Source organism: Acinonyx jubatus, chromosome C1, assembly GCF_027475565.1.
Source record: "Acinonyx jubatus isolate Ajub_Pintada_27869175 chromosome C1, VMU_Ajub_asm_v1.0, whole genome shotgun sequence".
NCBI classification, from domain to species: Eukaryota; Metazoa; Chordata; class Mammalia; order Carnivora; family Felidae; genus Acinonyx; species Acinonyx jubatus.
In genome coordinates this window covers 3,300,516-3,313,239 of record NC_069381.1, presented here as the reverse complement: position 1 = coordinate 3,313,239, position 12,724 = coordinate 3,300,516, and the positions used below count along the sequence as shown (strand labels likewise).

The window sequence follows — 12,724 nt, the reverse complement described above, 5'->3', positions numbered from 1 at the left end:
ATTGAGAGTAGAGGCACACATGTGGAGGTGTTTGGACAATGGCTGAGAAAAAGAGTAGAGTAGACTTTAGCATGTTGAATCCTGAGGCAGTGAGAACATGATCCTGGCTTTGACCAAAGTAGCCGGGTCCATAAGGCACCTTCTTAACCAGTGGCAGCCCAGGACTCTCGATATTGCCATATTTGTGTTGTAGACGTGATAATGGTGATCATAAGCTCATTGGAGAGGACATCACCTCTTGTCTTTCAGGATAAATTAAACTGGTACAAAGCCTTGGTTCCCCTTACATAGAACATGGTATTTTAGTAGTTCAAATTCTACAATGGAGACTAAAAGCAACAGCACGATGGGTAACAGGACATTGGTGTTGGTGGGTCTGGGAGCCACAGTGGAAGCCCCAGAACTGAGATCAATAGAGAACACTCGCCCAGTTTCTAAGACAACATGAGGCCACACCACACATGCAGAGCTTCCTAAGAGACAGTGAAACCGGTCCTGGGGCATCGTCACCCACCTACAGGGTATGTAAGAGAAGGGGAGATGCTCAAAAAGGTACTGACCAGAGAGGAGGGGCCATCTGGTGCCCAGGAGGAGGGGGCATCTGTCCTCCTGGGCCGGCGTGTAGAATCCAAGGGAGGGAGGCTTCATGAGAACTGCTGTGTGGGTGGGGGGCATGGCTGTCTGTAAGAGCCCCATTCCTGTGCCCTACAGCCATACTGGCCCCTGGGGCTGCTGGCACCAGAGCCTCTGGTACCAAGACGACGCTTGGGAGGATCGCACCTGAGTCCTGGACTTTGCCGAGCCCACTCTCAGCTGGTGAAACACGGAGGGGGAGGCTGGCTGGGCGGCCAGTGAGCACGAAGAGAAGGAGGGAAGCCCCCATTTCCAGAACTTGGGGTAGGGGGTCAAGTTACCTAGAGTCTTGAGAAGTGTCTTGCAAAGACCCAATCCCAAAGAGCTGACCACCTGAGCCAGCCAAGCCCAGTGGACCAAGGCTGTGAAGGGCTCAGAGGGAGCAATAAAGGTCATCAGGAGACTGAGTTAGTCAGGCCAGCCCTGGTCATACTGCAGTGACAAATGGTCTCCAATTATGGCCACATCACAGCGGCCCCAGTCAAATAAAGATTTATCCTTTAAGGCTATCTCCAATCCCCACCCAGCCCTGGAGGAGCCTGAGAAGTAGCTACTGAGAGAAATCACAGACCATGCTTCCCACTCCTTTATGGGAAGCTGAATTCATGGTCTGGCTATAAATTAGGGAAAGAACAAAGGTCAAAGTGAATGACAAAGGAAAGTTTGAAATTGGATTGATCTTTTAAGTGCCTGGAGTGAGACTGCTCTTAGGGTCACCAAGTACAGTTGTACAGATTGCACAGTGCACAAAGGTATCTGGCCAAATGGACTAGTAGATGCTTAAACCCATGCTTAGCTCTGTTATCTAATATTTGCATCCCAGCAAGGGGGCTGCATCAATTCAGGGTTGGGGGCACCCATTTCTATAGGGGACCTTTAAACATCTGCATTAAAAACATCATACATACTAAGGGGTGGTCATTCCAGTACCTAAAATGCCTAGAAAAACCTGGGGATGCATCCACACTGTTATCCAGGGTTGGGCCAGGGAGCTCTAGTCCAGCAGAGTTGAAAGACATTGGTGGGAAAAAAGTAAATTTATACCTTGATTGGACTTCACTGGATTCAGTCCATGTAAGAACACAATAATAACACACAATTCTGAGGAAGGAAAGGGGGGTGTTGCATGTATCCCCAGGTTCAAAGAAGTGGGGTTGCTGTGCCTACAGATGTTTTTGCGCCTGTGATGTCACTGGAATAGCAACGCTTTGTAATTCATGTGCGACTCTGAGAATAGATGTGGTCCAGGCATCACGAGACTGGGGCCCAAATCTGTACGGTTCCACTCACTAACTAGCTGTGACCCTGGGCCCGACCACCCAGCTTCTCCAGGTCTCAGTCCTTGCTGTCTAGAATGAACACTAGAGCCCAGTGAGCCACCATTCCATTTCATGACCACAGTGATGACGTGCTATTACCAGACACGTGGTTCTTATCAGGAGCCAGCCAACATTACGAGCACATTTATGTATGTTGGCTCATCCCCTTGTGGATAGGTACCCTCTTCCCGCTCTACTGAAGCAGAAATGGAGACTCTGAGAGGTTGAGTGGTTTGTCCCAAGCGTCATAGCTATGAATGGTGGAATGGGGATTTGAACTCAGTCTGAATGTCGCATTTGAGTGTTAATGCCATGCTCCATGGTCTCTCTGATGCTTGCAAAGCACCAGGCATCCTGTAGTGAATGAGTGCGATGGGCTGGATGCTGTGCTGGGCCCTTTCACCTGCAGCTCATTTCACTCCCAGGACCTGCCTTGAAATGTTGGTGCCATCTACAGCATCCCGCGTACAGAAAATGAGGAGCTTGCAGACCAACCAAGCTACCCAAGGTCACGCAACTGGTCAGTGGGATGCCCAAGATTCAATCCCAGGGCTGCCTGATGCCAAAAGGAGAGCTTTTCTTTGGTGCCGAGCCTCCCTCTGCAAGCCCAGGGAGGCAGAGCTAAGTCTCAGGTGGCATTTGCCTGCTATGGTTTTGCCCATTCAGGCTCCCTGGTCTGGTCCCTGGGGATTCAGCCAGGAAGGTCTTGGGGGACCTGTGCACCCCAGGGACCTGGGGTTCTGTGATGTGCATGTAGCAAGCTGGCCCCCAGAGAGATAAGAACTGTGGTTTTGGAACATGGCTCTTGCCACCCAAGCCCATGAAGTTCCAAAGCATTCTTGACTTGGCTTTTGTGGAGTTTCCCGAGGGACCCATGTCCCAAAGCCTTCTCCACCAGAGCAGAGCTTGACGGGGAGTTACTGTTGACTACAGAGTAAGAACTAAGCTTATGGAGGCTTCCAGTGGTTTTGGCTACAGTGAGGGAGGACCGAGCAGTTGGCACTACTTTAGTCCTAGGTCAATGGCATCGTGGTCAGGCTGCCCCTCTTCTCCAGAAGAGCCCCACCCAGCCTTCAGCCTCTGGTGGAGAGGACACTGTCTGTGCCACAGCCAGGGCTGGTTTACATGGATGACACCATCCCTTCTGCCTCTTAGACACAAGAGACCCACATCTGGTTCTCAGGTGGCGATAGAATTCCAATACTTCCATCTTGGTGGAAAATAGGTTGATTATGCCTCCAGAACTGTGCTCTCCAATATGGTGGCCACAAGCCACATGTGGCCGTTGAGTAGCTTGGATGTGCTTAGTCTAATTAAGATGGACTGTGACTTAGTATTAAAAAAGAAGGATATAAAACGATTCATTAATAATGTTTATATTGATTATCTGTTGCGATGATCTTATTTTGTGATAGATTGGGTTAAATGTTATAATGTAATATAAAATAATATAAAAATGACAAATGAATTTTATCTGTTTTTCTTTTACGGTGTTTTAAATGTGGTTGTTAGAAGACATAAAATGATGTATGTGGCTCACATTATTTTTCAGAGAGCAGCACCGTGGCTGGGGCAAGAGCTCAGGCTTTTAAGGACTGGTGCTTGGAACAGATTTTGGACATTACTAAGCGGTAAGGGAACAGTCTCTGATTTATCCTTTCTTCTCCCTCCTCGCTTGAGCCGGGCCGTCGAGAACACAAGGAGGTTGCTGATGAGGACCAAAATGATGTGGCTTTAATGTTGGAAGAACTGTGTTAATCACGTGCTGTACAACAGGCACTTTCCTTACCCTACATTACTTAATCTGTGAGGCAGATGCATTTGAATCCCATTCTATGGATGAGCAAAGTGGGCTCGCAAAGGTCTCCTAACAGGGCCAGGCTCTGAACTCTGGAAGTGGCTAGGGCAAGGTTTGAACCCAGACTGTCTAGTTCCACAGCCAGGGGCTCAGCTACTCCACATCAGTGACAGCAAGGGTGGGGAAGACCCATCTGACTAGCTGGATGGTGCCTCGAGGGACAAAGGAACCAAAGGGGGCCTTGGAGCTGGCACTCCAGGGGTTATTACCAGGGTTTGTGGCTCACTGTGTGGCTTTAGGCGAGGCAGCTGCCGTATCGTCTTTCAGGTGGAACGATGGACACCCTTGGTGTCCTTGGGGAGACTGAATGAGAGGTAGGCAAGTGCCTGGATCCTGGCAAATGGTTATCATTCATTGAGCTGACCCTTTACTTTGGGGAGGGTACTTGTCCCCAGCCCGTCTCTCTGCACCTGCCAATCCATCCACTTCCTTCACTCATTCACCCACTGCAGCCGTGTGTCAGCTCCCTGTGACATCTCAGGACCCTGCAGTCTAACAAGATGTAAGCCAGGCCCAGCGGAAGCTCACTAGCCAACCGGTGAATGGACATGGAGAGCAGAGCCCAGGGGCCCAACCACGCCTGCCCGCCTTCCTGGAATCAGGTCCATCAGGAGCGCCGAGGAGGTGCTCAGTCCCCCAGAGCCAGGGAGGTGGTGAGTGAGCTGAAGGTTGCAAGCTCACCTGCCTGGCGACCCAGCCTCCCCAGAACCAGGCTCTGCCTTGCCAGCTCCCTTCTATGGTCCAACGGGGAGTCCCCTTCCAGTGGCTTCTGCCAGATTTGACAGGGGCCCCCACCTGTCTGAATTCCTGGATGTTGCACCTGTTTTAGTGTCATGGGGCCACTAAGAAAACCACGGATGGCGGCAGGGGGAGGGCCGGGGGGGGGGGTGCTTAAAGCAACAGAAATTTATTGTCTCCCGGTTCTGGAAGTCAGAAATCAAAGCGTCGGCAGGGTCCTGCTTCCCGGGAATTTGCAAGAATGAATCCTTCCATGCAACTTCCAGCTTCTGGTGGCAGCTAGCATCCTTTGGCTTACAGATGTGTCCCTTCCGTCTCTGCCTCTGTCATCCCATGGGCTTCTTTCCTGCACGTCTGCATCTCTTGGTCATGAGGACACCAGGCATCTTGGATTAAGGGCCCACCCTACCCCAGCAGGACCTCATCCTACGTGGTTACCTCTGCAATGACTGTATTTCCAAACATGGTCACAGTCTGAGGTTCTGGGAAGGGTACGAATGGGGGGACACTCCACAACCCAGCACACATCCCACAGTCACGTTCTACCCACTTACAAGGACACCTCATTTTTTGAGGCTGGCCTCCAGACCTACCTGCCTTCATGCTAACGCATGGTGCCGGGCCCCAGCTTCTCCTTCTGGTGATAGAGAGGGGAGCTCTGGTGGGGAGAGAACAGGGTCTGGGTGGAGCCTGCCAGAGCCCTCCTGGCAAGCTCGCCAGCCAGAAGAAGGGTTCCTTCATACTGGATTCATTCATCGGAGATGTTTTTCTTGTCGGAGCTACTGAGAACATGCCAGATCATCCACCAGCTTGCCAGGCCAACAAACGAAGTTTCCTCATTTTTGTATATCCCCTTCCAGTGTTCGCCCAAGCATCGAGTATTTTGGTAGTTGTGTAACGCAGTGGAGATACGATTCGCTTTATGGTTTCACTTTACTTTCTCTCAGAGGCATTTTCCCCATCGCTAGGCTCATAATTATCACTTTAAAAGCCGCATAATGTTGCATTAGCAGGATGTGCCATGATTTACTTAACTAAATGTCCAGCCATGGTAGGACCGTTGTTTTACTATTTAAATAGCGTGATTATGAACATCTCTGGAATTTGGCTTTTTGATTCTTATTTAATTCTTTGAAGGATTACATTGAAAATTAAACATTGCATTTCCGTTTTCTTTAAATAAATGATCTCTCTGATATCCTGACATTTTCTTAAGAATTTAGCACAGAAGATAGATTGTAATATGTAACACCGTTTGCCTGTTCGACTTTGCCTTTGCTTTTCGTCGTAGCAGTAAAATCACACCCCCTGGGAGCCAACCTCCCTCCACTTGACCTCCGTGTGCTCTGGCTGGAGCCAGCCTCACCCCAGTGCCAGGGGATGGCATGGGAATGTCCCACACATGGGGGACAGCATTTCCAGTCCCGTTGGCCACAGAAGTTGGCCCAGGGATGGGAAGATGGTCAGGTTTGTGCCAATCAAGTTGGGCCCAGGGTTTCTGTAGGAATCACTTGGAGGATGGAACCTCTCTTCCTGGAGCCGTGGAGATGGAAGCCTGGAGTGTTGGCAGCCACTATGCCACCATGAGGTAAGTGTCTGGGCACAAAATGAAATGAAGGGAATGGAGAAGACAGATGGAGAGAGAGAGAGAGAAAAAAAGATAGAGAGGGGAGATGAGGAGATGGGGGGAGAGGGGTGGAGGAAAAGAGACACGGGGCCCTGAAATTGTAGATTGAGTCCCTAGATGGTACAGGTACACAAGCCATCAGATGATCTTTCCTTGCTGAAGCCCTTGTGAATTTGTGTCTCTTGTCACCAAAGTGGTGCTGTTGGGTATTCTGCATTAGTGCTTGCATACTATAGAAACCATAAAAATATGAGATACTTTTCATCTGTTGGCATGGCAGCTGGTAGGTGATTAGTAGCTTAGAATGGAAGAAAATGAAGACAGAAAGTCTGTGTCTCAGCAGATAGCCGGTTGGTGATGGGCCAGAGAACACAGGGGAGTTGTGTCTTGTGTATTCCACATGCCCACTGCGGTAGGTTCGAAGAGCACTGGACAGAGAGTTCATGGACCTGGGGTTAGTGTCAAGTCCGCTGTTAACTGCGCGACCCGAGAAAGACCCATCTTGTCCCTGAGCCTCTCTTCCTCATCTGTGCAGGGGAGAGAGACAGCCCTCCCAACTTCCACCTGGGCGGCCAGCCTGGATCTCTTTCCAAACGTACCCTCCGCATAAGATTTCATTTGAGGGGAAAAAGAGCATCAACCAAAAGAAATGGCACCCCCATAAAAGCAAACAGTTGGCAGGTCGGTGAGCTCGATGGCTAATCCCCGTGGCACCTTCCAGCTCCAAATCCCTATGACATCAGGATGCGTTTGTCCCCTTCCTCCTTCTCAGTAAACACTGCGACCGGCTGCCAGGCCCCAGCGGCTGATGTTTCTGCCCCCCTTCCTGTGGGGGAAAGGAAGTGTTCTCTCTGCCTCTGGGTCCCCCCAGGGCCCTGGGCAGGTCTAATAATGCAGGGGCTCTGTGCAATGAGGGAGTAGGTCAGCTTCTCAAACGTATCCCGCAAGACCAAGAGCCGTAGCCTAGGGATGCATATTTCGGATGAGTGCTTTCACGCTTTCTAGTGCACCGTCCCCAGTCATGGCAGCGTCTTCGACCTGGCCCCCGCTTGCATTTATTCCATCCGGAGCCTTGGCGTTTGGAAGGATGTTTGATCATCCTGGCTAAGAGGGGTTGTCTTTTTAAAATATAACAACTACATCGAGACTTTCTTGTCATGGCCCATAAGCCTACCCAAGCAAGGGCGTGGCTCTGTAGAATCCTCTGGTGCTTAGTTACGGGGCAAACTTTTGAAGGTCATGCTGGAGACACAAGGAAATATGTTTCGTGATCTTCAGGAGTCATCACGGGATAATTTCTGGCCTGGTTTGGCATCTGTGCCCTTGACTCGGCGGCTAATGAGTTCAGGGGAGATGTATAGGGCTAAAATAAAATACTCTTGTTAGAGCGCCTTATCTTTTCCAAGGTGGCTTTACATTAATTTCCTCACTGTCTTTTCCCCCAACAACTCTGTGAATTAAGCAGAGAGCAGGTAGCATGATCCCGATTTTGCAGGGGAAGGAGGACCCAGAGAAGTGACAGGGCTCCCCCAAGGTCACCCAGTGATTAAATGGTAGAGTCAGTATGGCAATTCACATCTCTTGCCTCCTGGTCTTTGCTCTTTTCATTAAGCCCAAGTTTGGATTTAGCAGCTCAGTGAAATTTGAGGCACAGGTTTTTACCCACAAGGCTTTGCACTCACCTTTAATGACCAGGGGATTTGTTGCTTGATTTACTGTCTAAAAGCAGAATAGTTAATTAAATATAAAGACAGCAAGCTTTGGTAGGAAAGGGGGAAAAAAATCCCATGTCATTGTTCTTTTGCTAAATGAGAAAGTGCTGAGCCATCTGTCCAAGACAGCAACCCCAAGTGGAAATTTATTGTTCTTTGGTTATTGTTTCAAAAAAACACAAAACCCAGAGGCTTCTGGGTACAGGTATACAAGGAATGTTCGTTGAGGGACAAGAGCAACACAGTTGTTCATAGCAGTTAATTTTCTTAGTTCTTTGGAAAAACAAAACCAAGCAAAACTCTGAGTATGTTCCCCATGAATACCAAAATGAGATTAAATTCAACATCTAAAGACTTTTAATAAAGACGAAGCCGGAAGGATTCGACCACAGGGAATTGCCGACCAAAAGCATTAGAAAATTGGAAACCAGAAATGAGACACCAGAAGCCAGGAGACATCCCGGGTTACCCAGGAGACCGTGGTGGTACCCAGCTTGGATGGGAGCATATTCTTCCTGTGCCGGAGTGAACAAAACCGAGTAATTATCTCCCCACAGAAATCACGGCAGCCAGTAATTAATGGGCAATGCCGCTCCCAACCAGAGCACCTGTGTCTGCACAGCCCCGAGTGACAAGAAAGACACTTTGACAGTCTCACCTCCAGCTGGTACATATAGGCGGCCTGTCTTCATGCGACCAAGTGTATGAACCACCAGAATGATATGATCTCTGTGTGGGTCAACAGAATAATTATCTTTCCTCCACTGCTTGTTAAGTTGTGTTTTCCCGAAAGACAAGCTGAAGTCCTAACGCCCTGGTAGTTGTGAAGGTGACCTGATTTGGAAGTAGGGTCCTTGCAGGTGTCATCAAATTAGGATGAAGTCATTAGGATGGGCCCTGACCCAACACGACTGGTGTCCTTCAAGGGAGAGAACTCAGAGGAGGGGACGACCACGTGGAAATGGAGGCAGAGATTGACGTGGATGCGTCTGCAAGCCAAGAACAGCCTGGAGCCACCAGCATAGAAAGATCCTCTCCTGGAGCCTTTGGAGGGAGCACGGCTGCACCAACCCCTTGATTTTGGACTTCGGGGTCCCCAAACTGGGAGACAGTAAATTTCTGTCGTTCAAGACCCCCTGTTTCTGGTGTTCTGTTACGGAAGCCACGCGAAACCCCCCAGAAACACCCACAAGTCCCCAGAAGTGTCTCAGCTGTGGAATTCCAGCCTGGTGTGTGGGAGGTGCTCCCCCCACATCATGCCGAGTCAGGCAAGGTTAGTGTCGTGACAAGGGGTGGCGGGAACCTGGAAGCCAGCAGCGCATTGGTTGGAAGCCCACCTGGCCTCCCTTTCCAGGAGGCCCGATAACACCCACCGGACACTGTGTGAGCATCGACGTGTGCCTGGAACGTTCTCCCCCTGAGCAGCGCCGGGGCTCACCCCACCTCGTTCAAGCCCTTGCTCAAACGCCGTCTTTATGAGAGGGCTTCTCCAATCAGCGACTGAGACGTGCACCTTGCGCCCCCAGCGTCCCAGCCCCTCTGTTCCAGGTTTCTTCACACTGTCTTCTCTTCGTACTTAAGTGTTTTGTCTGTTGTCTGTCCCTTCCCTGGAAAATGCTCTGTGAGCCCGTTTTCTACACTCATGTGCCCCGGTACACATAGTAGGCACTGACTACATACTCATTTGTGGAGTAAAGGGATAAATGAATGAATTCCCGCCAGAGACATTGGGATACTTCAGGTCCAGTGGCTCTGGGTCGTCCACTTGTACGAATGTGCTTTCGAGAACAGCGCTCCCCTCTGCTGAAAGGGAGGATGTTTCCCTCTCATGTGTGGAATCTGAAAATCATGGCTTTTCACATGGACTCCCGTATCCCCCAAAGAGAAACGTGGGCCATTATAACTTAGCCACCCCTGCTTTTTAAAGCGGTTGTTGAAGAAGGGCTGAAATCTGGCTTGAACGTTGTCTTGGGCTGTTTGGGCTGGGTAATAAGAATAGCATAGATTTATACATTTGTCTGTCATAGTTCTGGGGACTGGAGGTCCCAGATCAAGGTGCCGGAAGATTGGTTGTCTGGTAAGAAGACCCAGTTGCTGGTTTGCAGCCAGTCACCTTCCCTCTCTGTCCTCTCCTGGTAGAGGGGACAGGGGGCCTTTGAGGGTCCCTTTTATAAGGGCATTAATGCCATTCATGACGGCTCCACCCTTGTGACCTAATCAGCTCCCAAAGGCCCCACCTCTTTTTTTTTTTAAATATGAAATTTATTCTCAAATTGGTTTCCACACAACACCCAGCATTCATCCCAAAAGATGCCCTCCTCACTACCCATCACCCACCCTCAAGGGCAAGGGAATTAAAAGCAAAAATGAACTATTGGGACCTCATGAAGATAAAAAGCTTCTGCACAGCAAAGGAAACAATCAACAAAACTAAAAGGCAACCAACGGAACAGGAAAAGATATTTGCAAATGACATATGGGACAAAGGGCTAGTATCCAAAATCTATAAAGAGCTCACCAAACTCCACACCCAAAAAACAAATAATCCAGTGGAGAAATGGGCAAAAAGGCCCCACCTCTTAACATGGCCCCCTTGGGAATTAAGACAAAGTGAGTCCCGACTTCAAACACACGTACTGACTGTTCATTCATTCATTCATTCATTAAGTCACCTTATGTAAGACACCGGAGAGGCTCAGGCTCCTTCCTGAATGAGCTCGCAGTCTGGGGGCAGAGGGAAGCCGTGTCTCAAGCAACAGGAAAACAAAGCAGGGAGGAGGCTGCGTCCTGGGTGTGCAATCTGCGGTGCCACTTGGGGCTCATGCTCTGAAGAGCCCAGGCTGGCTTCATGCTCCGCTGGCAGCATTTTGAAATCGTTTTCTCTTTCCTCTGGTGTTCTGGAAGTGCAGTCTGCTGGGTGGGGAGGGAAAGGCGGTGAGCACGAGCAGAGGACATGCGTGTGGTTGCTGTGACGGGTGTGGTTTCCTGCCGCCCCCACAGGTCAGACATCACGGCGCTGCCCTGTCCAGGACATTCGTGTGATGAGCCCTGACACACGGATGGGGTCATTTCGGTGACTCCACATACAACTTAACTGCCCTTATCTTTGCAATTACAGCTGGCATTGCCCACTATCACATGACTGGTAATAACACTCATGCTAATAATTTAAAATCTTGGGGTGCCTGGGTGGCTCAGTTGGTTAAGCCTCCGACTTTAGCTCAGGTCATGATCTCATGGTCTGTGAGTTCAAGCCCCGTGTCGGGCTCTGTGCTGACAGCTCAGAGCCCGGAGCCTGTTTCAGATTCTGTGTCTCCCTCTTTCTCTCTCCTTCCCCGCTCATGCTCTGTCTCTCTCTTCTCAAAAATAAATAAATGTTAAAAAAAACCATCTTATTATTATTTCTTTTTACTTAAAAGGACATTAAATAGGGGCACCTGGGTGGCTCAGTGGGTTAAGCATCTGACTCTTGGTTTCAGCTCAGCTCACGACCTCACAGTTTGTGAGTTTGAGCCCCATATCGGGCTCCTGCAAGGGATTTTCTCTCTCCCTCTCTCTGCCCCTCCCCTGCTTGCTCTCTCTCTCTCACTCTCTCTCAAAATAAACAAATAAATAAACAAAAAACCCAAAAAGACATGAAACAGAATTCAAGACACCATGGCAATCAAGAGACTTTGGAAGGCGGGGTGGAGTCTTGGGTTGGTACCTTTAATGGTGCTTTCTGGCTGCTGTTGAACAAGGCCCAATCTTTGAGTACTGGGTCCTGAGAAATATGTAGCCAGCCTTGACAGGAAGAAACTGGTTCCATTAAAGAGGAACGAATACAGACAGAAGGTTCAGAAGAGAAAGGTCATACCCAGTCGGGGCAAATCAAGAAGGACCTGGCTTTGAGTGGTCTTGGCCACGTGACGGAGGACACGAGAGTCCATCGTGCCCTGCTGTGCCACTTGGAGAAAGCTGGTGCAGGAACACAGAGCCAGGCTAAGGGGTCCAGCAATGAGTGAGGGGCCCAGCTGAGAGCAGGCCTGACCACTCCCAGCTCTGGGTGATGTCGCAGAGCAGGACAAAATTTTGGTCCTTTTCAGGATTGTGAGGCCCATCGTGGTCTGGGAGCCCAGAAAGGAGAGGCGGCCTCGGTGGCCACGATCACTAGTTGTCACACCTGGGACGACTGACCTTGTTCCTCCACCACCCATGCCACCTGCTGGGGACACCACTGCCATGGCGGGAGAGGCACCAAGACAAGCTGCTGGTCTGACCAGTACATCCCTGGGCGGCAAACAGAGAGGCCGGAGCAATTGCTTCATGGAGAATTCTCCTCTGGCCTTGGGGGGCTCCCCCACTGTGGGTTCCAAGTGGGGCGGGGATGCATCCCGTAACCTTGCCGGTGCTCTGGGACAGATGCAGATGTCAGGTTATCAGCTGTGTGCGTTAGAGGAGAAAGGGGCATGTGTTTTCATACAGGCTGACGGTCACCCAGCCCTTCCTGAGGGCCCAGTGCCTCAACACCATCCTGTGAGGCAGGGGGCTAGACCCCAGCCTGATACAGGAGGGCGTGGAGGCACAGAGAGGGTGTGGAGGTTGCCCCAGGTCACACAGCTGGAAAGAGCTGAAGTTGGGGGCCCCATGGGGTTTGTGGGGGCCTGAGATCTAGACTTCCTCTCTCTGTGGCTACTTGTCATTGGGGCTGACCGGCTCCTGCATCAGAAGGGATGCTGCTCGATCTGCGAGAGGATGCCAGTGACCCTTGGGGGTTCTCTGTCATGGGGTGCTTCTGTCTCTTCTTCTTCATGATGGAAGTCAGTGGGTAACAGACCCTGCCAGAGGTCCTGCCTGA

General features: G+C 50.4%; 1 long non-coding RNA gene across 1 annotated transcript; it reads right to left on the bottom strand.

Annotated features, from left to right (window-relative positions):
• Nucleotides 1-620: 620 nt before the first annotated feature.
• On the bottom strand, nt 621-11,870 carry LOC113599136 (uncharacterized). The gene is made up of 3 exons (XR_003419870.2): nt 11,594-11,870; nt 10,560-10,800; nt 621-9,869 (listed from the first exon to the last, which is right to left on the bottom strand). It is a non-coding gene; the product is annotated as an uncharacterized LOC113599136 (long non-coding RNA).
• Nucleotides 11,871-12,724: the final 854 nt, after the last annotated feature.